Source organism: Lepisosteus oculatus, chromosome 14, assembly GCF_040954835.1.
Source record: "Lepisosteus oculatus isolate fLepOcu1 chromosome 14, fLepOcu1.hap2, whole genome shotgun sequence".
NCBI lineage: Eukaryota > Metazoa > Chordata > Actinopteri > Semionotiformes > Lepisosteidae > Lepisosteus > Lepisosteus oculatus.
In genome coordinates this window covers 28728838-28745645 of record NC_090709.1, presented here as the reverse complement: position 1 = coordinate 28745645, position 16808 = coordinate 28728838, and positions in this window count along the sequence as shown.

The following is a 16808-nucleotide window of genomic DNA, read 5'->3' as shown; positions in this document are numbered from 1 at the left end:
TGGACTGTGAACACTGACTCTATCATGAAGAAGGCTCAGCAGCGCCTTTATTTCTTGAGGTGCCTCAAGCGATGGGGGATGCCAATACATGTGTTGGTGAACTTCTACCGCTGCACCATCGAGAGCGTCCTCAACAACGGGATCACCGTGTGGTATGGCAACACCTTTTCGCGAGAAAGAAAGGCACTGCAGAGAATGGTCAATATGGCCCAGAAGATCATCGGCTGGGGTCTCACCGAGATTAAACAGCTCTATGAGGACCGCTGCCTTGGTAGAATTCTGGCCATCACAGAGGACAGTCACCACCCCGGGCATGAGCTCTTCACCCCACTGCCCTCAGGCTAGAGATATAAGAGCATATGGACACTTACCACTAGATTCTTCAATAGCTTCTATCCACAAGCAGTGAGACTGGCAAACACATTTAGCCATCTCCCTCGGACCACACCTACACCATCACCATCTACCTCTTTATGATTTCTTATCTATTGCACATCTCCAGTCATTGTTTACACGTCTGTATTGTTTACATTCATACTGTCTACATGTTTACTTGCACATTGTCTATTGTTTGTTTGTACATTGTCTTGATGCACTGTTTGCACTTTGTCTTGTTTTTTACACTTGTTTTACAATCGAGAGACTTTCTGTAAGTAAGAATTCCATTGTACCAGTACCGGTTACATATGGCAATAAAGTTCAAGTTCAAGTTCAATGGGGTACCGAAGACTTGAAAAAGCTCTCGCATTAGATTCTGTTTTTGTTGTTTCCCAGATTTGTTTTTAATGTTATTTTAGTTTTGAAGTTGTTCCGTTAAGTATTTTTTAATTGTATTTTTTGTAGTCGTTAGACTACTACAGTGATTTACCGAGGTTCCCGGAAGGCTTCTCGCATTGTGGTTGTTGTGTTTTCGGGTTACAAGTATTTTTTTTTCTATTGAGAGGACCCCACACATTACTGTGGGACTAGTTAACTTAAGTTCTTACATTGTACCTGAAATTACCGCATAAACTACTACTCTGTTTTTCTTTTTTTTTAATAAAGGCACAAATGATGTTTTTTTTTCTTGTGGCTGATTGGCAATGTCCATACAACGGGTCATTGCTACGAACCTGGCTGCTGAAATTTGTCAGCAGCTCTGTACTAAACCTGTTCTCAATTGCAACAAACCTAAAATAACATCTGTTGACCATTAGATCTTACTGATGTAGGAGACTAACTTAAACCACCTCTTCACAGGGTTTAAGTAGCTCAGTAGTGGAACAGTCGATCGCTTTTGAACTGTTCTGTAGTGGAAATTATATGGTCACAAAGTAACGAACATACAGTATTCACCACTCGCTTGAAATATTTAGCTAAAATTGTTTTCTAGACACCACAACTATTCACAATGAATTTGATCAATACATGTCTTTATTAATAAAAGTGTTATTTATTAATATTTAAGATTAATGTAAACCTTTATTAGTAGCTGTATTACCGGTAAATCTGATGAGAATTCAGAACACGAGTCTCTTGCTCAGTAAACACGCTTTATCGTTTACTGAGCTTTCGAAGAACGTCAAAGTGAAAGACAAATTCACTATTTTCACTTTTTGTTTAAAGAACACTTTTATCACATGTTCTGCACTCCCGATGGTGTTTAGCGGTGCTCTTTTCTACACGCCTGATTTGAGGATCCCCAGCTAAAATATTTTTTACTTAACAGGCTAGATTTGAGCATCTTTACAGACAGCTGATTTAGAAGCCTCACATATGCAAATGGTGACACTTTATTTTCGCTCCACATAAGAAACTCATAAATCTTTGAATGCTTTCCTCTTCACCTGCAGCACTAGCATTTGTCTACAGTTTGTGGCATCTTTTCAACACAATATATTTCACCATGGACTGAAAGATCAAATGGTTTTGGCAAAAGATAAGGAGATCTCCTGGCCTGTAAGGGATCAAACCCACAACCGTGGAGTTATTAGAACGACATTCGATCCAACTGATCTTCCTGACCACATACACGTGAGGCTCTCTGTGCAGCATAAAGTTTAATTTAGAGAATTATTTTTCCCTCTGAATTTAAACCCTCACAGTTATGTGTACTGGTTTCTGGAAATGGTGGATATGATGAAGAAGAGATCAGCCTCTGTGATGCAATATCAAGTGACACTGACCTTCTGTTATACTGTTCCCTGCTGCATTTTAACCTACTGGGGAAATGCTGGTATCCATGCATGTAAGGTTTCCTCCTTGTCAAATTATTTTCAAGCACATTTTTTGTTGTTGAAAATAAACCTTGTGGATTTCTATGTTGTGTCCCTCTTTTGTTAGTATCATCCAAATTGATACATTGTGCTCTGGCGATTCTTCAGATCATACCATTTTGTACAATACTGTATCAGTACTGTAGAACTCATATCATTAAAGAAAATAAGGCTTTTTTGTATATTTTATTATAATTGTATTTATATGTGGAAATATGTTATTTTAATATCGACATGTAAATTTGAAAAATTATTTCCCCCCCTAAAGGCAGGCAGCCTAACATTTTCAGCTGACAAAAATTATATGAATTTTTAAAGATCCAGACTGAAAGTTTATAAAATATTGTTATACACTATATGCTGCTGTTTTGGAAGTATACTTATTTTACAGGTGCAACTGTGGTTAACATTGCTGCCATGCAGTGCTGGCGCCCTGTGTTTATTTCCTGACCTGTTGTTCTATCTGTGTGGAGTTTGTATGTTCTCCCCATGTTTGTTTGGAGTTTCCGCCAGGTGCTTCAGTTTCCTCCCGCAGTCCAAAAACATTATGATATCATTTTAGGAAGTGAATTTCATGATCATAAGTTTTCTAATGTCATTTTGTCACACCTGTCAAAGTGTGAATTGTTTGAACTTTAATCTTTCCTGTCATTTGAACCCAGACGCCTTTGTAACAATCTGTAGTTAATATTTCTGCAGTTTTAAGTGAGGTAGCTATGCTGTATATTTCAATGAGCCATCCCTTCTTGCAGGACGAGGACCCTTAATTTCTCTTGATTTGTAGGGAAATGTAAATAACAGTCAGGATGTCTCATGTTGTGTCTGGATTTGTCCACAGTGGCTTTTCTCCTTTGTGTGGTCCAATGTATACATATTGATAACAAACATTTAAGTTTCCCTTTCCGCTGGGGTTGATATTTTCATTGTGAGTTGCCAAGAGCTCCTTCATTTTTAATTGATAGTTTTAATATCATAAATTAGACATCATAAGCACATAAAATGGTTCTAAAAAGTTTCTTGCAAAAAACCTATTAAAATTAATAAAAAATTGTTCCCATCAAAAGTGTTACATTCAGAATTTACATCAAGGAATGGTTTAATTTCTTATTTCTGAAACATCAAATTGTAGAAAGAAGAAAGAAATGGGATGTTCAAGCCTAACTTTTGTAAAACAGAAGCTGCAGGTACAGACATTGAGGAGAGTGTGGAGTGAAGTGGACTCAGGTCACAGTGTCAGTGTGGAAACAGTGGAGTGAAGTGGACTCAGGTCACAGTGTCAGTGTGGATCCCATCCCTGAACAACCTCACCCACACTGAGTCCCCTGTCTGTAGTCCCCTTTACCTGAAGTGGGGTCTCCCTCAATGTCCCCTGGATCTCTGTATCCATAGGGTGTCTCATCAGAGAGGACTCTCCCTGTGAACAGACGAGCAGGTCAGTAATGGCTCTGACCCAGATTGGCCTGTCAGATACCTCTTCTCTCCCAGTCAGTATTTATTTGCTGGTGTGAAATTAGGTTGAAACTAATGACAAAGGTTAGTCCAGGTTGGTACAGGGTGTACTCCTGCATCTTATTTATAATAACTCACCTGACAGCATCTGGACTCTGGGGCACACTCTTTTTCCAAAACTCTCCACCTCTCCATCTTCTCCTTCAATTGTTGCTTCTCCAAAACTCTCCTCCTTTCCTCCTCCTTCTTCAGCTTTGCTTTACCTCCTTTTCACAAACTCTCCTCCTCTCCTTCTCCTCTTTTGCTTGTTTCTTCTCCTGCTTCTCCAACAGTTTCCTCCTCTCCTTCTTCTCCTTTGCTTATTGCCTCTCCTCCTCTTCCCAAAATCTCCTTCTCTCCTTTTCCTCCTTTGCTCGTTTCTTATTCTCCTCCTTCAGCTGCTTCCTCCTCTTCTCCTCCTGAGCTCACCTCCATTCCTCCTTCTCCTTCTGCCTCCTCTCCTCCTCCTGCAGCAGGCGTTTCTCCAGCCCCCGAGCGTAGGCCTTCCACCTCTTCTGCTCCTTCTTCTCCCATCTCACCTCCTGCTTCTGCTGCTCCCTCCTGTTCTCCTCCGCCTTCTGGGCACGTCTCCGCTCCTCCTTGTTCATGGTCCTCCTAATTGCATCTGCTGCCTTGGTGCGTCTTCCTCCGCTGCTCCTCCTCCTTCTCCCGTCTCCTCCTCTCCTTCTCCAGCACCTTCCTCCTGTCCTCCCCCTCCTTCTCCCATCTCCTCTCCTGTTTCTCAAACACCTTCCTCCTCTTCTCCTCCACCTTCATCCTCTCCTCCTCCAGCTTCCTCCTCTTTTTCTCCTCCTGCACCTCCTGTCTCCGATCCATCAACCACCCTTCCAGCTTCCGCCTCCTCTCCTTATCCCGCTTCTGGGTGTTCAGGGACCGGTGCCTCCCAACCCGGACATTCCTGACTTTCTCCACTGGTACCATTGTCCTTTTGCCCCCTTGCGGCTCCTTCCATCTCTTCAGCTCTGTAGTGTTGCTCTTATCCTCATCGACCCCGGAACAGCACAGCATCTTGGTGAAGGAATGGGAGGAGCTGACCTGCTTTGAGAGAGAGGAGTTAATATAGACACACTGACTGGACACTCCAGTACATTAACACTGCACTGAGAGAGAGGGGTTAATACAGACACACTGACTGGACACTACAGTAAAGGTTCACTCCTCATCTCTCCTAGAATCACAGGAGCTACAGGGTCCTCCAGGTGTCTCAGCACCTGTGTTCTGACTTTCAGCAACTCTGGAGGCCTGTCTTCAGGACTTGGACCTTCCTGACTCTCCTGATTCCTCTGCCTCTTCTTCCTCTTTTTCTTAGTCTTCTTCACCCAAGCCTTCTCATGGGAGGTGATGGGAGAGAGGTGAGGGATGGGTCTGGGGACAGGCAGCTGGCTGGACAGTGAGGCAGTGACCTGGGGCAGGTCAGTGTCAGGATTAGAAGAGGTGGACATGTTGTCCTCTTCATTTTTTTCAGGGCTGACTTGGAAAGCACGCCTCTTTGCACTTGGACACTGAAGACAGACACAGGTCTTTGCTGTTGGGGTCAGTTCTTCTTATTCTTAATATACCCTCAGTATATGCATTGTGACTGTAATAAGAGTCTGCACAGTTGACTCTACACAAGGACAGAGGGGGCAGCATGGAGCAGTCGGCAGGGAGTTTAATGATCTCAGCGGCGTCACAAGTGAGTGTAGAGGGAGGGACCAGGGGCACCGAGGTCCAGGAAAGGAAGGGGTGGACAGCTGGTTCTCTTTGAAAGCCTTGTCCACCTGGATAATGGGCTGTGGAGGCTGAAGACACACAGGAGACCTTGGTAATGGAGACACCCTTCACTTCTAATTCTGTACGCACTATAAGGTCCACATGCACTGAGTTTCACCAGGTGAGTCTGCACAGTTTGTCCAATAAGATCCTGGACAAGTGTGTCTGTACAGTTTTTTTAAGTGTTTGTACAGGGGTGAGTCTATACAGTGTGTTTAATAAGAGTCTAAACAGGTCTGTTTATATAGTGAGTCCTAATAAAAGCCTGTACAGTCTATACAGTCTATACAGTGCGTCCTATAAGAGTCTGTACAGGTGAGTCTGTACAGTGTGTCCAATTAGAGTCCATACAGGTGAGTCTATACAGTATGTCCAATAAGAGTCTGTACAGGTAACTCCACACAAGGATTCAGGTTCTGTTCGCTTCTCACCTGTCCCGGAAGCTCAGGAGCTCTGACACTCCTTAGAGGAGGGAACTTAATGGGGGCAGCATGGCGCAGTCAACAGGGGTTTCTCTGAGCTCAGCGGGGTCACAGGTGATCGAAGAGGGAGGGCCCAGGGGCGCCAAGATCCAGGAGAGGGAGGGATGAACAGCTTGTTTTCTTCAACAGCCTCGCCCACCTGGATCGTGCGTCTCCTGGGCTGTGGAGACTGAAGACACACAGAAGACCTTTCTGTTCCTGCCGAGTCCCACAACAGGTCAAACTGTCCTAAGACTACTACAAAGAGAAAAAATAAACCTGCTATTCACAGACCTCAGCTACAGGGACTCCCAGGTAATTCTGCAGGATGAGGTCAACGTCAATGTTGGCTGCAGCCTGGTGGAAGCACTTGTTCACCTCGGAGAACTCACACCTGACCTTCGTGTTTTCAAAGTAGGACTTCAGTGTCTCCACCACCTCTTCGTAGTTGTCCTGCTTCATGATTCCTGTGCCCTGGAAGGGAAAATCCTAGGAAAATGGGGAGAGAGAATCAGGTAAGATGTCCTGACCATGTCTGCAGTCGTCAAACCAAACCTCCATTATATGAGCTTGTGTTGTCTGTTGTCTTCACTGTTTTAATTTTGGGATTTGGTAAAATTTCTTATCATATCCTCTGTGAAACTTCACTAACTCAGTAACAACTCCTGTACCAGAGAGAGAGAACAAAGACAGTGAATCATCATCATCATACCTCCACAGCGCCAGACAGGAGATGCAACCTAGGGGTGAAACTGTGGTATCTCTAAAGCCAAAAGAGAGAGAGATGGGGTGTCACCCCGCTGTTGCCATCGATGACCAAGAGTCTCACCACCCACTCTATGATGCCCCCTAGCGGTGATCTGTAAGCGGTGTGTTTTTCAGCCACCCACTTGAAATAACAGCAGGCTGGTGTCCCAGCCCAGCTCCTGTCTCTCTCCCCTTGGATCTGGGAGATTTCCAGGTTGAGTGGGGTGATGCAGATATCTTGGAAAGCTGAGGGGTCAGGAGAGTCACCCCAGCCCCTGTACCGCCCCAATACCACAGTGTAAACTGGACAAGGGGAGGGGTTTCAGTGACTCACTAATCCCACATATGGATATAATTATAATCCCCTCCACCACCACCAATGTGCAGCATCCACCTGGATGATGCGACGGCAGCCATAGTGCGCCAGAACGCTCACCACACATCAGCTATCAGTGGGGAGGAGAGCAGAGTAATGTAGCCAATTCATAGAACACCAGTATTCCATTTCTCCCTAAACATTGTAAGCTTCGAAGTCTTTAACTAACGTGATACCGGAGTCAACAAGCATACTTTTAGAATTTGATTAAAAGGGAATATAATATGGAATTTAATAACGGTATGATTATATCCGTGTACTGCGGCAGGGCTGTGTAGGGCTGTTTCGCCTGCCTGTTCATGCGAGCTGTCTTGTAGCCTACTGGTCTAGGTGCGTGACTACCAACTGGCAGGTTGTGTGTTTGAATCCAGCTGGTGCTGGACCTTTCAGTTTTATTTTTTTTTTAATCGCGTAACATAAACATATTACCGTATGCAAACTGTACTGTATACAATATGTAAATGTATATTTAATGTCTTAACTGTGCCCATTTAAGTATTGAATATTCATATCTAATTTTACCACTGAAGGGAAATCTTAACATAAACATACAGTATATGGCTGGTCTCGGTACTTTAAAGAAAAAAATACACACCAGTATTCCATTTCTCCCTAAACATTGTAAGCTTCGAAGTCTTTAACTAACGTGATACCGGAGTCAACAAGCATACTTTTAGAAGTTGATTAAAAGGGAATATAATATGGAATCGCGTATCTCAAGAAATTAATAACGATATAATTATATTCATGTTGCAAAAGAACTGCAACGGACATAAAAACTCCCTTGCTTTTAACAGAGCGTTCCATAATTTCTAACTACGAAAATGCCAGGTGAAAGGATTTGTAAACATATTTTGTTAAAGCAAGTCAGTTTTTTCAGCAACACATAAAATACATTTTTCCAAGAAAGTTTAGCCTTTGTCACTAATGAAACCACTAAATAAAGACATAAATATAGAAATCTTAAGATTTGTTTTATTTAATGTTGGTAGCAGGATGAACTGTCAGAGTGTATATTTTGTCGCAAAGTTGCTGCAAGATGTTAACAGTGAAAAAGGTATTTAGAAATGAGTTATTTCAAGATGAAAAAGAAAACATACATGAAACATGGTTTCATTACGACCAGAATCGGTCTTGAGATATTTTTAACTTGATTTACAGTATTTGAGAGGTATGTCTTAACACCGATACTACAGTGCTTAAGTACTGCTCACGTATATGTTTCTAGGTTTATATTATGCATTTCATACGGTCAAATTACTTTTGAGCAACTAAAAAGAAGTGCGAAACGGTATGCGTTTTAGTTTCGTTTTGTGCTGGAACCCGTGGATTGATTAGAGATATCAAGTACATGCAAGTCATTTTTTAAATGTTGTAGTTTGTCTTGAAAAAATGTTACGAGTACATCATCTATCAACAATTACACAGGTTCTTTTTCCATATTGCGGATTTTGGTTAGGTATTATCAAATCCAGTGGCGCTGTATATTAGTTTACTGAATCCCATGTCACATGGTCTGTGATTGAAACCTGTAAAACCGGTTTAATTCGTCACAGCCAGCACTCTTCAGGTGTGAGGGTCTTCTGCTCAGAATGAAACGCTAAAATGTTTGTGTATATTCTAATGGTAGTGGGGGCAAGATGTGTGGGAACAGGTTTGGTTGAAATTGCATTGGAGATCTATGTTCTTCACACCTGAAACATTTTCTCTGAAAGCATGTTCTTCGCAGTTTAACCGATCTTGTTACAGCATGTTACAGTTTACTATTATTAACCATATTAATTTTAAGTGCTTAATGTAAAATCTTGTAAAAATATATTTTCATTGTTCAAATATACATTAAGTCTGACTATCATATAAAAAGTTAAATACAAAACTAAAGAAAAAATAGGGTTAAATAGGGTTAAATATAATTAAATATAATTCAAAATATTTTGCTAACAATGTTAACTGTTTATGAATAATAAAATGTATTAACTAAGTAGGATGGCACAGTTGTTAGTATGTTTTTTGTTTCTTTTTCATACATTTTAGCGTTTCATTTATAATTATGTTTAATTATATACGTGATTCCATATTATATTCCCTTTTAATCAAATTCTAAAAGTATGCTTGTTGACTCCGGTATCACGTTAGTTAAAGACTTCGAAGCTTACAATGTTTAGGGAGAAATGGAATACTGGTGTGTATTTTTTTCTTTAAAGTACCAAGACCAGCTATATACTGTATGTTTACGTTCCAAAATTAATATCGTTTATGGCCTTCACACGCGTTACAGTATGCTCCTATTCTTTTTATGCTCAGCTACTAAGATTTCCCTTCAGTGGTAAAATTCAATATCTACAATGGGCACAGTAAAGACGTTTACAGTAAGTCTTTCTACAACAGACCAACGTACCACGAGTGCCCCTGTCGGTCAACCAATCACGCACCGCGGTACCCCGTGTCATCTTACCTGCGGTACGTGTCTGTACCGCTCACTTTGAATGGCTGCATCTGTACATGTAAAACGCTTAAAAGCGCTTTTTACATTGACTTGTGCTCTTTCTTTTCTGCTCCACAGGAGTATGCTTTATAACGCATTAGTCTGTGAAGTAAACATTTTTTTTTGTTTAATGAATTTCATTCCTCGGTTCGTCATTCTCCTACTCCTGTTGTTATGAATCGCTTCTCTTAACAGCCTGGTGTGTTTTTATTTTGGAGATGTTATATATCTGTAAGAAAAGCCCCCCCTCATGCTGAGGTTGTGGTTTTGAACCTCACCTGGAGCAGTATTGTCTGTGTCTTTAGCTACTGAAAGCAACTGACGAGTTTAGGTGCTGGAGATGAGGTTTAAATTAATTTGGAAGAAACAAATAAAGGTTTATTCTGTATCACACCCAAAGAATGCTCCTCTGCTGTAATGTGTTTCCTTCTCGTTTCAGCATGGAATAAGTAGTTGCAAGAAAATCAGTCGCCTGAATAGGGACCCTGAGATGAGAAGTTCAATATTCTACTGACTGGACTATTCCCGTCTACTCAGTTTCTTTCTCAAACAGCTTTTTTCAAGAAATACTTACAATTTGTGAAAATTGAAATACAATCTTGCTTAAAAATGCAGATTATTTCTTCCCAAAAACTATAAATGGAGTCTCTGTGGTACAATTGCTTAGTGTAGTCAGGTCGGGACTAAAATTAAAGTAAGGTGCTGGTTCAAGCACAACCAGGCTTGCCTTTCTCACTGATCCAACATGAACATCAGCTAGACAAAAAGTGGCATGTAATGTTTAATACCTTATTGATAATTGGAGGGAATACATATGCTTTGCATGTATCGAATTACAGCACGTAACAACTGAGTACCTGAGTCGATATCACCGGGCAATTATTTTCTTAAAAAGATATCACCGAGATATCTTCTTAGACGAAAGGAGCACAATGCAGTACCAAAAACTTGAAAAGCTCTCACAGTTAGATTCTGTGTTTTTGTTATTTCCAAGATATGTTTTTAATGTTCTTTTTCTTTATGTTTTCAAGTTTTTTGTTTGTTTTTATAGTTGTTCAACTACTACAGGGATTTACCTATGTTCCCAGAATACTTCTCCTTTTGTGGTTGTTGGATTTTCAGGATACAAATATTTTTTTTCTATTGATAGGACCCCACGCATTACTGAGGGACTAGTTAACTTTAGTTCTTACATTTTACCTGAAATTACCTCAATAACTACAACTCTTTTTTCTATATTTAACTACAGTTGCTTTCCAGACACCATAACTATTCATGATGAATCTCATGAATACATGTCTTTATGAATAATAGTATTATTTATTAATAATTAACTTTAATGGATATCTTTATTAGTAGCTGTATTACAGGTAATGCATGTACAGCCTTTAATATGCGATAGTGAATTTGCAGGTATCTTGGGGAGGGAAGAGAACTGAAATTAAAGAAATACATATTTAAAGGGGGTGCAAGTCACCCCTGTCACATCTGAGTGTTAACTGAATAGATTTGTGGTATTATTTATTGTGTTTTAACTCTATACTCGTGTTTCTCAGGAGACAGCAGAAATATTGAAGATTTGTGGCTAGAGAAAAAAGCGTAAACTTTATAGGCAAATGTAAGGTTACGTTAAAGAAAAAAAAACTTAGTCACCTTTTACAACGTGATTATTTAAGACAGTTTTTCTGAACAGTATGTCTTCTCATATCTGTGGCTGTGGTCCAACAATAACAGTGGTGAAACAGGTGGAATGAACTGGAGACTCATCCAGTCGATAGTAAGGTTGTGTAGGACCGCACAAAATAGGTGACAGTGTTGAGTAGCGTGGTTTAAACGCTTCATGAGCCAGGCAGGAATCGAACCTAAAAACTTCTGATCCAAAATCAGACACGGTATCCATTGCACCACTGTCCCTACTATCCTCTTACTCAACTGCACTACAGTGAGCTCAGAGCCGCTACTAGTAATACATCGCCCCGGTCAACATGGTCTCAATTAGATTCACGTGTTTTGTACGTGTCTATAATTACTACGTCTTTCGATTTGTCTGGTTTAAAAAATGTCTCTTTTGTCTCTTCAGACAAAGAGTTTATGTGTCTCCCTGAAATTCACACACGAGGGAAGTCACAAGAGGAAGGAAAGTTATCGCGTTTTAAAAGAATCCAGAGTGGAGACGCCGGCAATTGAAAACGACGCTTCATAGAGCACGCTACCACTGAACTAAACTCCCGATAGCGAGTCTTTTCCGCAGGTCTTTAATTGTGTTAGGAAGAGTGAACGGTCAACAGTGCACATTTTAAAGGTCAAAGCAAGACAATCAGACGTGAGGATAGATCAGAACAGGAGCCTCTGCTTCTCTGTTTGCTGAGCTTTCGGTGAACGTAAAAGTGAAAGACAAATTCGATATTTTCACTTTTTAATTAAGGAACAAGAAAACACCATCCTTCGAGCCAGATTCAAAACAGCGACATAACAATCGCCCGCTGCTTTTTGAAACAGTTTTACACTCTAGCAACTGAGCTATGGAAAGGTCAACTCAAAACCCACACGTTTTGTCATACGCGTAGCCCAATGTTGTGTAGTGTTTCTGTTTATTTAAATCCCAGTTCGACATCAAATACTCACTCCCATAGTCTCTTTTAGTAGAAGAAATGGACCAGGATTCTACTGTATATTCTACCAGAGATCTTACAAAACGTTTGAAGGGATATCAGTGCAGGCCGAAATTGACTCTTTTTCTAGTGGGATCAGGATCATACAAAACCTTTCTTTTGGATTGAGAAGAGGATCATGGTGACACTCAAATCACCTGTCTTTGTTTCTTTTGAGGACTAATGGATTATTGAGGTGTAAACATCGGTTCAAATCAAAACTCCGCTACTGCAGTTGCTTCTTGGAGAGTTTCTTCAAATCTTTCAACTGAACGTCGATATCTTGGGATATTAACCATGATATCATACAGAGTGTGGTTTTCTTTTGATCGAAAATTGTATTAAAATATGAGCCTCTTTTACCTTTGTCTTGGATGTTTTGCAATGTATAATACTTTCCCGTGCATCCTCAGATAAACATTATAAATACCACAAAGTTACAATATATGGAATAGCATTTACTTTTACATATATTTTAAAATTTACTCTTATTTAAAGCTACATTTAGTGCTAGGTAAAGATAACGTTGCTAATCATGATGTAGTAGAAATGTAAGATGAATTGATAGCTGTCTGAGCTAAAAAAGTCCTAAAATGCCTCCTGTAACAGGTAAGGACTCATAGCAAGATTCAACTCCAAACGTTGCTATTGCTTTGTGCATTATGTAAACACGACCCGTTTCAGCTTCTGGTGAGTGCAGTTTTTCCAAATTGAAATTAACAAGAACATTTTTCAAGATGCACCATGTCCCTAAATCGATCATCAGGACTACTATTACTATCAGGTGAAAGCAGTACAAAACATAAATATAACCTAAATATTAAGAGACTATTGTCTGTCCCCTACTGCTGTAAGCCATGTTCGGCCAACGCTAGAAATATTACTGCTCTACTACAGTAGCAAAAGTGCACAAACCCGACTTAGAAATGGATCACAAGTCAAAAGCTCTAGATGACAAGGATAGGATTCAAACCCACATGTGGAGAACACAACGGATGAGCAGTCCATCACCTTAACCAATCGGCCACCTCGTCAAGAAAGCCACTCTCTTCAGACATGCGTTGGCACGCTCAAGATCATCTTTCTTCATTCTTGATGGTCGTTTTCCTCTTCCACCTGCCATTTCACTATTTTGCTTGAGTGATGTCAATCCAACAGGCGTGTCCTGTGCTTCAGTGGTGAGTATAGAGGACACCCTGTTGTACACGGAAAGCACATTGATCTCCTTGGACATGAAAAGTGCCAGATAAAAGCCATTTCTCATCCTCTCTCTTAGTATCGGGGCTGCTAGTGCATGAAAAGGAGGCAACTTGCTCAGCGAGCAGGCTCAGCGCACACCGAACGCAGATGTCTCAGAGCGGTGTGTCTAAGCGGCTGTAAGAATAGCGCTCTGCCGGCGCCGTGGTTTAGCTGGTTAAAGCACCTGTTTAATAAAGAGGAAGTCCTGCGTTCAAGTTCTAGCGTTACCTTTCTTCCTGTCTTGTTTTACAGAACAGATCATTTGGGACACTCACATAGGGCTTGATTTGGTTTAATACATGTATTAATTTCCTTTGTGGAACTTTTTTAAATCATATATCTTACGAAAGATGAAATGTGAGCGAATTTTTGTGTGCACCAAAAGTATGTAAATGGAAAAAAAAACGGCGTGAAAGCATTTCTGTGGTGCATTTGGTTGGCGTGTTTGGCTCTTAGCCCAAAGGTGGGTGTTTTGAGCCCACCCAGGGACGCACTTCCTCCCATAGTAAACATCATCACCACAGATACATAATTTGTCCGCAAAACCTTAACTATTTTGATATTTGCAGTAGTAAACAATTGAGGGTTGGTCAGAGGTAAAGACTGCGGTAGAGTCAACATTACCGGGAATTTCCAATAATTACCGACAAGGGCAACTTCCAAGCAGATAGTATTCACCCACGGAAATTTGTTCCAATGGGTGGCGGGAGAATTCACTTATAATCCCGTTGCATCCTCAGCTAAAATAATTTAAAATACAATGCAAAATTATCTGAGAACTTGATAAGCAAAAACGACAGATCGCCGGAGTTATATTTTAATATTTTTGTATATTTACCTTAATTTGAATTCTAAATGTTAACCTAGTGCTGTTCAATATAATGTAATTTTATTGTACTTTTAAAATATTTTAGCTGAGGATGCGAGGGAGGATATTACACATTGCCAAACATCTAAAATAACTGTAAAAGAGGCTGGCATTTTAATAAAACAGGCGATCAAAAGAAAGCTACAAATAGCCCAGTGGGCAAAAGACGTATAATATACGTCTATTAAACGCATACCTTAGACGTCTAAATGTGGTCTACAATTCGTCTAGAATGAAATTCTAATATACGTCTAAAGTTATACGTCAATTATATGTCTATGTTTAGACGTTCATTATACATAAATGGTTGGAGTTCTATTATACGGATACATTTAGAGGACTATTATACATATATGGTTGGAGTTCCGGATAACTTTAGAGGTCTATTGTACGTATATGGTTAGAGGTCTATTATACAGATAACTTTAGAGGTCTATTATACGTATAAGGTTAGAGGTCTATTATACGGATAACATTAGAGGTCTATTATACGTATATGGGTAGAGGTCTATTATACGGATAACATTAGAGGTCTATTATACGTATATGGGTAGAGGTCTATTATACGGATAACTTTAGAGGTCTATTATACGTATATGGTTAGAGGTCTATTATACGGATAACATTAGAGGTCTATTATACGTATATGGGTAGAGGTCTATTATACAGCAAAGATAGATTTTATAGGTGTAGAAACAAGTAAACCAAGCCAATGATTAGGTTTAGAAATTTATTCTGAAAATACACATTCACACCTGAAACATATGTATTTCAAATTATCCATTGTATACAATCAATCAACAATCAACATATGGGCAATAATCATAAAAAACACAACTAGTCTTAAACTTCAGCTACAAATTCTGGTAACATGGCAATATACAGTATAGTAATGACAAACACAAAACTAATTGCATTAACACAATAACTCAAAACCACATTTTGATTCAAATATACATTTTAAAATGTACAACTTCTATATTTCCAAGAAAAAAAAATATTACAATGGAAGTTAAGACTATTTTTGTCCACTATTTGCAAACCCTGTCTAATTGTCCTAACAGTTAGAACCAAAAACCTATTATTTTCAGTGTCCAGATCTCCTGGCTTCCTGCCTTGCATATGCATTCTTCAAGTAACACATTGCGTGCTCCTTTATTTCTTTTTCTGTTGATGTAGGGTGGGACTTCAGCACCACAGCTAGGAGAAAATTATATAATATTACTTCCCAAATAAATGATGATTAATATCTTCTTTAGTATAATCTAAAAAATGAACGGTTTTTTAAGCTCAAAGCTGAAATAAATGTATAAAATTTGGCTTGCATCATAGCAGTTGAGCAATAAAGTCTGTCCTAATTAAAGAGTACCCAAAGTTTGAAAGTACAACATAGAATAAGAATAAGAGAAACGGCAAAACGATTTTGTGTCATCTTCCCCATTCACACTATTTTATGTGCCATTTATTTGCTTATTCACGTACTATTTTAATCAAAATAATATTAAGAAAGATCTGTATGTATTCAGATAGTATTATTATTGTTCATACTTACTCGTCAAAAGAGGATTGCTGAGATATTTGCGGATAAACTTCTACGTTTGAAAAACGTGTCCAAAATGGTGACCAACGAATACTAGCAATGCATTGTGGTATATAACCGGAAAATATGCTGGGTTCGATATTTTCTCAACGTATGCGTTTATTAATGTTGTCGATATTATGGTTGAAATTTAACATTGATAATACATCGCGGCTATGTGCCCCCTGCTATGAGCTGATGTGCAATTTTAACGCATGCAGTTAGTAAGGATCGGTCACTGTTGTATGGTATTATATATAATGACATTATGGAATAGGATGGGGACAGGCCTGGCATCACGGGGGGAGGGGGGAATGTCGCCCCTTCAGTTTTGGGCAAAAAGATTTACCTAACTTAATTTGCGCCCTAAAAAAATAGTTGTACTTTGTCAATGGTCAGACAACACTAAATGACACGAACAGTCACTCAGTCTGTTTGATGGGCAGGAGGGCTATCCGTCCAGGAACTGCACATATCAGTGTCGTTATTGAGTGTCAACATTACGATCCTGTTTGCTCAGGTGGACCGATTCCTTGCAGTAGTTTATCATTATACTTAAATCGTTATATAACTAGGACTAGTTATAGCAGTCTGTGCTTTCTGTTGGTTTTACAACATTTTTTTCTTAACGATTCAGAACATCCATGTAGCTGCAAAAATGAACGCTTATGGTACTTTTCGCTCCAGGCAATACAAACCTTGAGAGTGACGAAAAATGTGAAACTGAACTTCATCGCAAATACCAGATTGCTAGTTGTATCTTCTATCATGAAGCACTAATCAATGGCATAGCTGCGAGATTTCATTTGGGTAGCTGCACCGTACAGCTCCGTTTCAACCGAAATATCACCCCCCCTCAGAATTTCAGACGCCCCCCAACAGATTT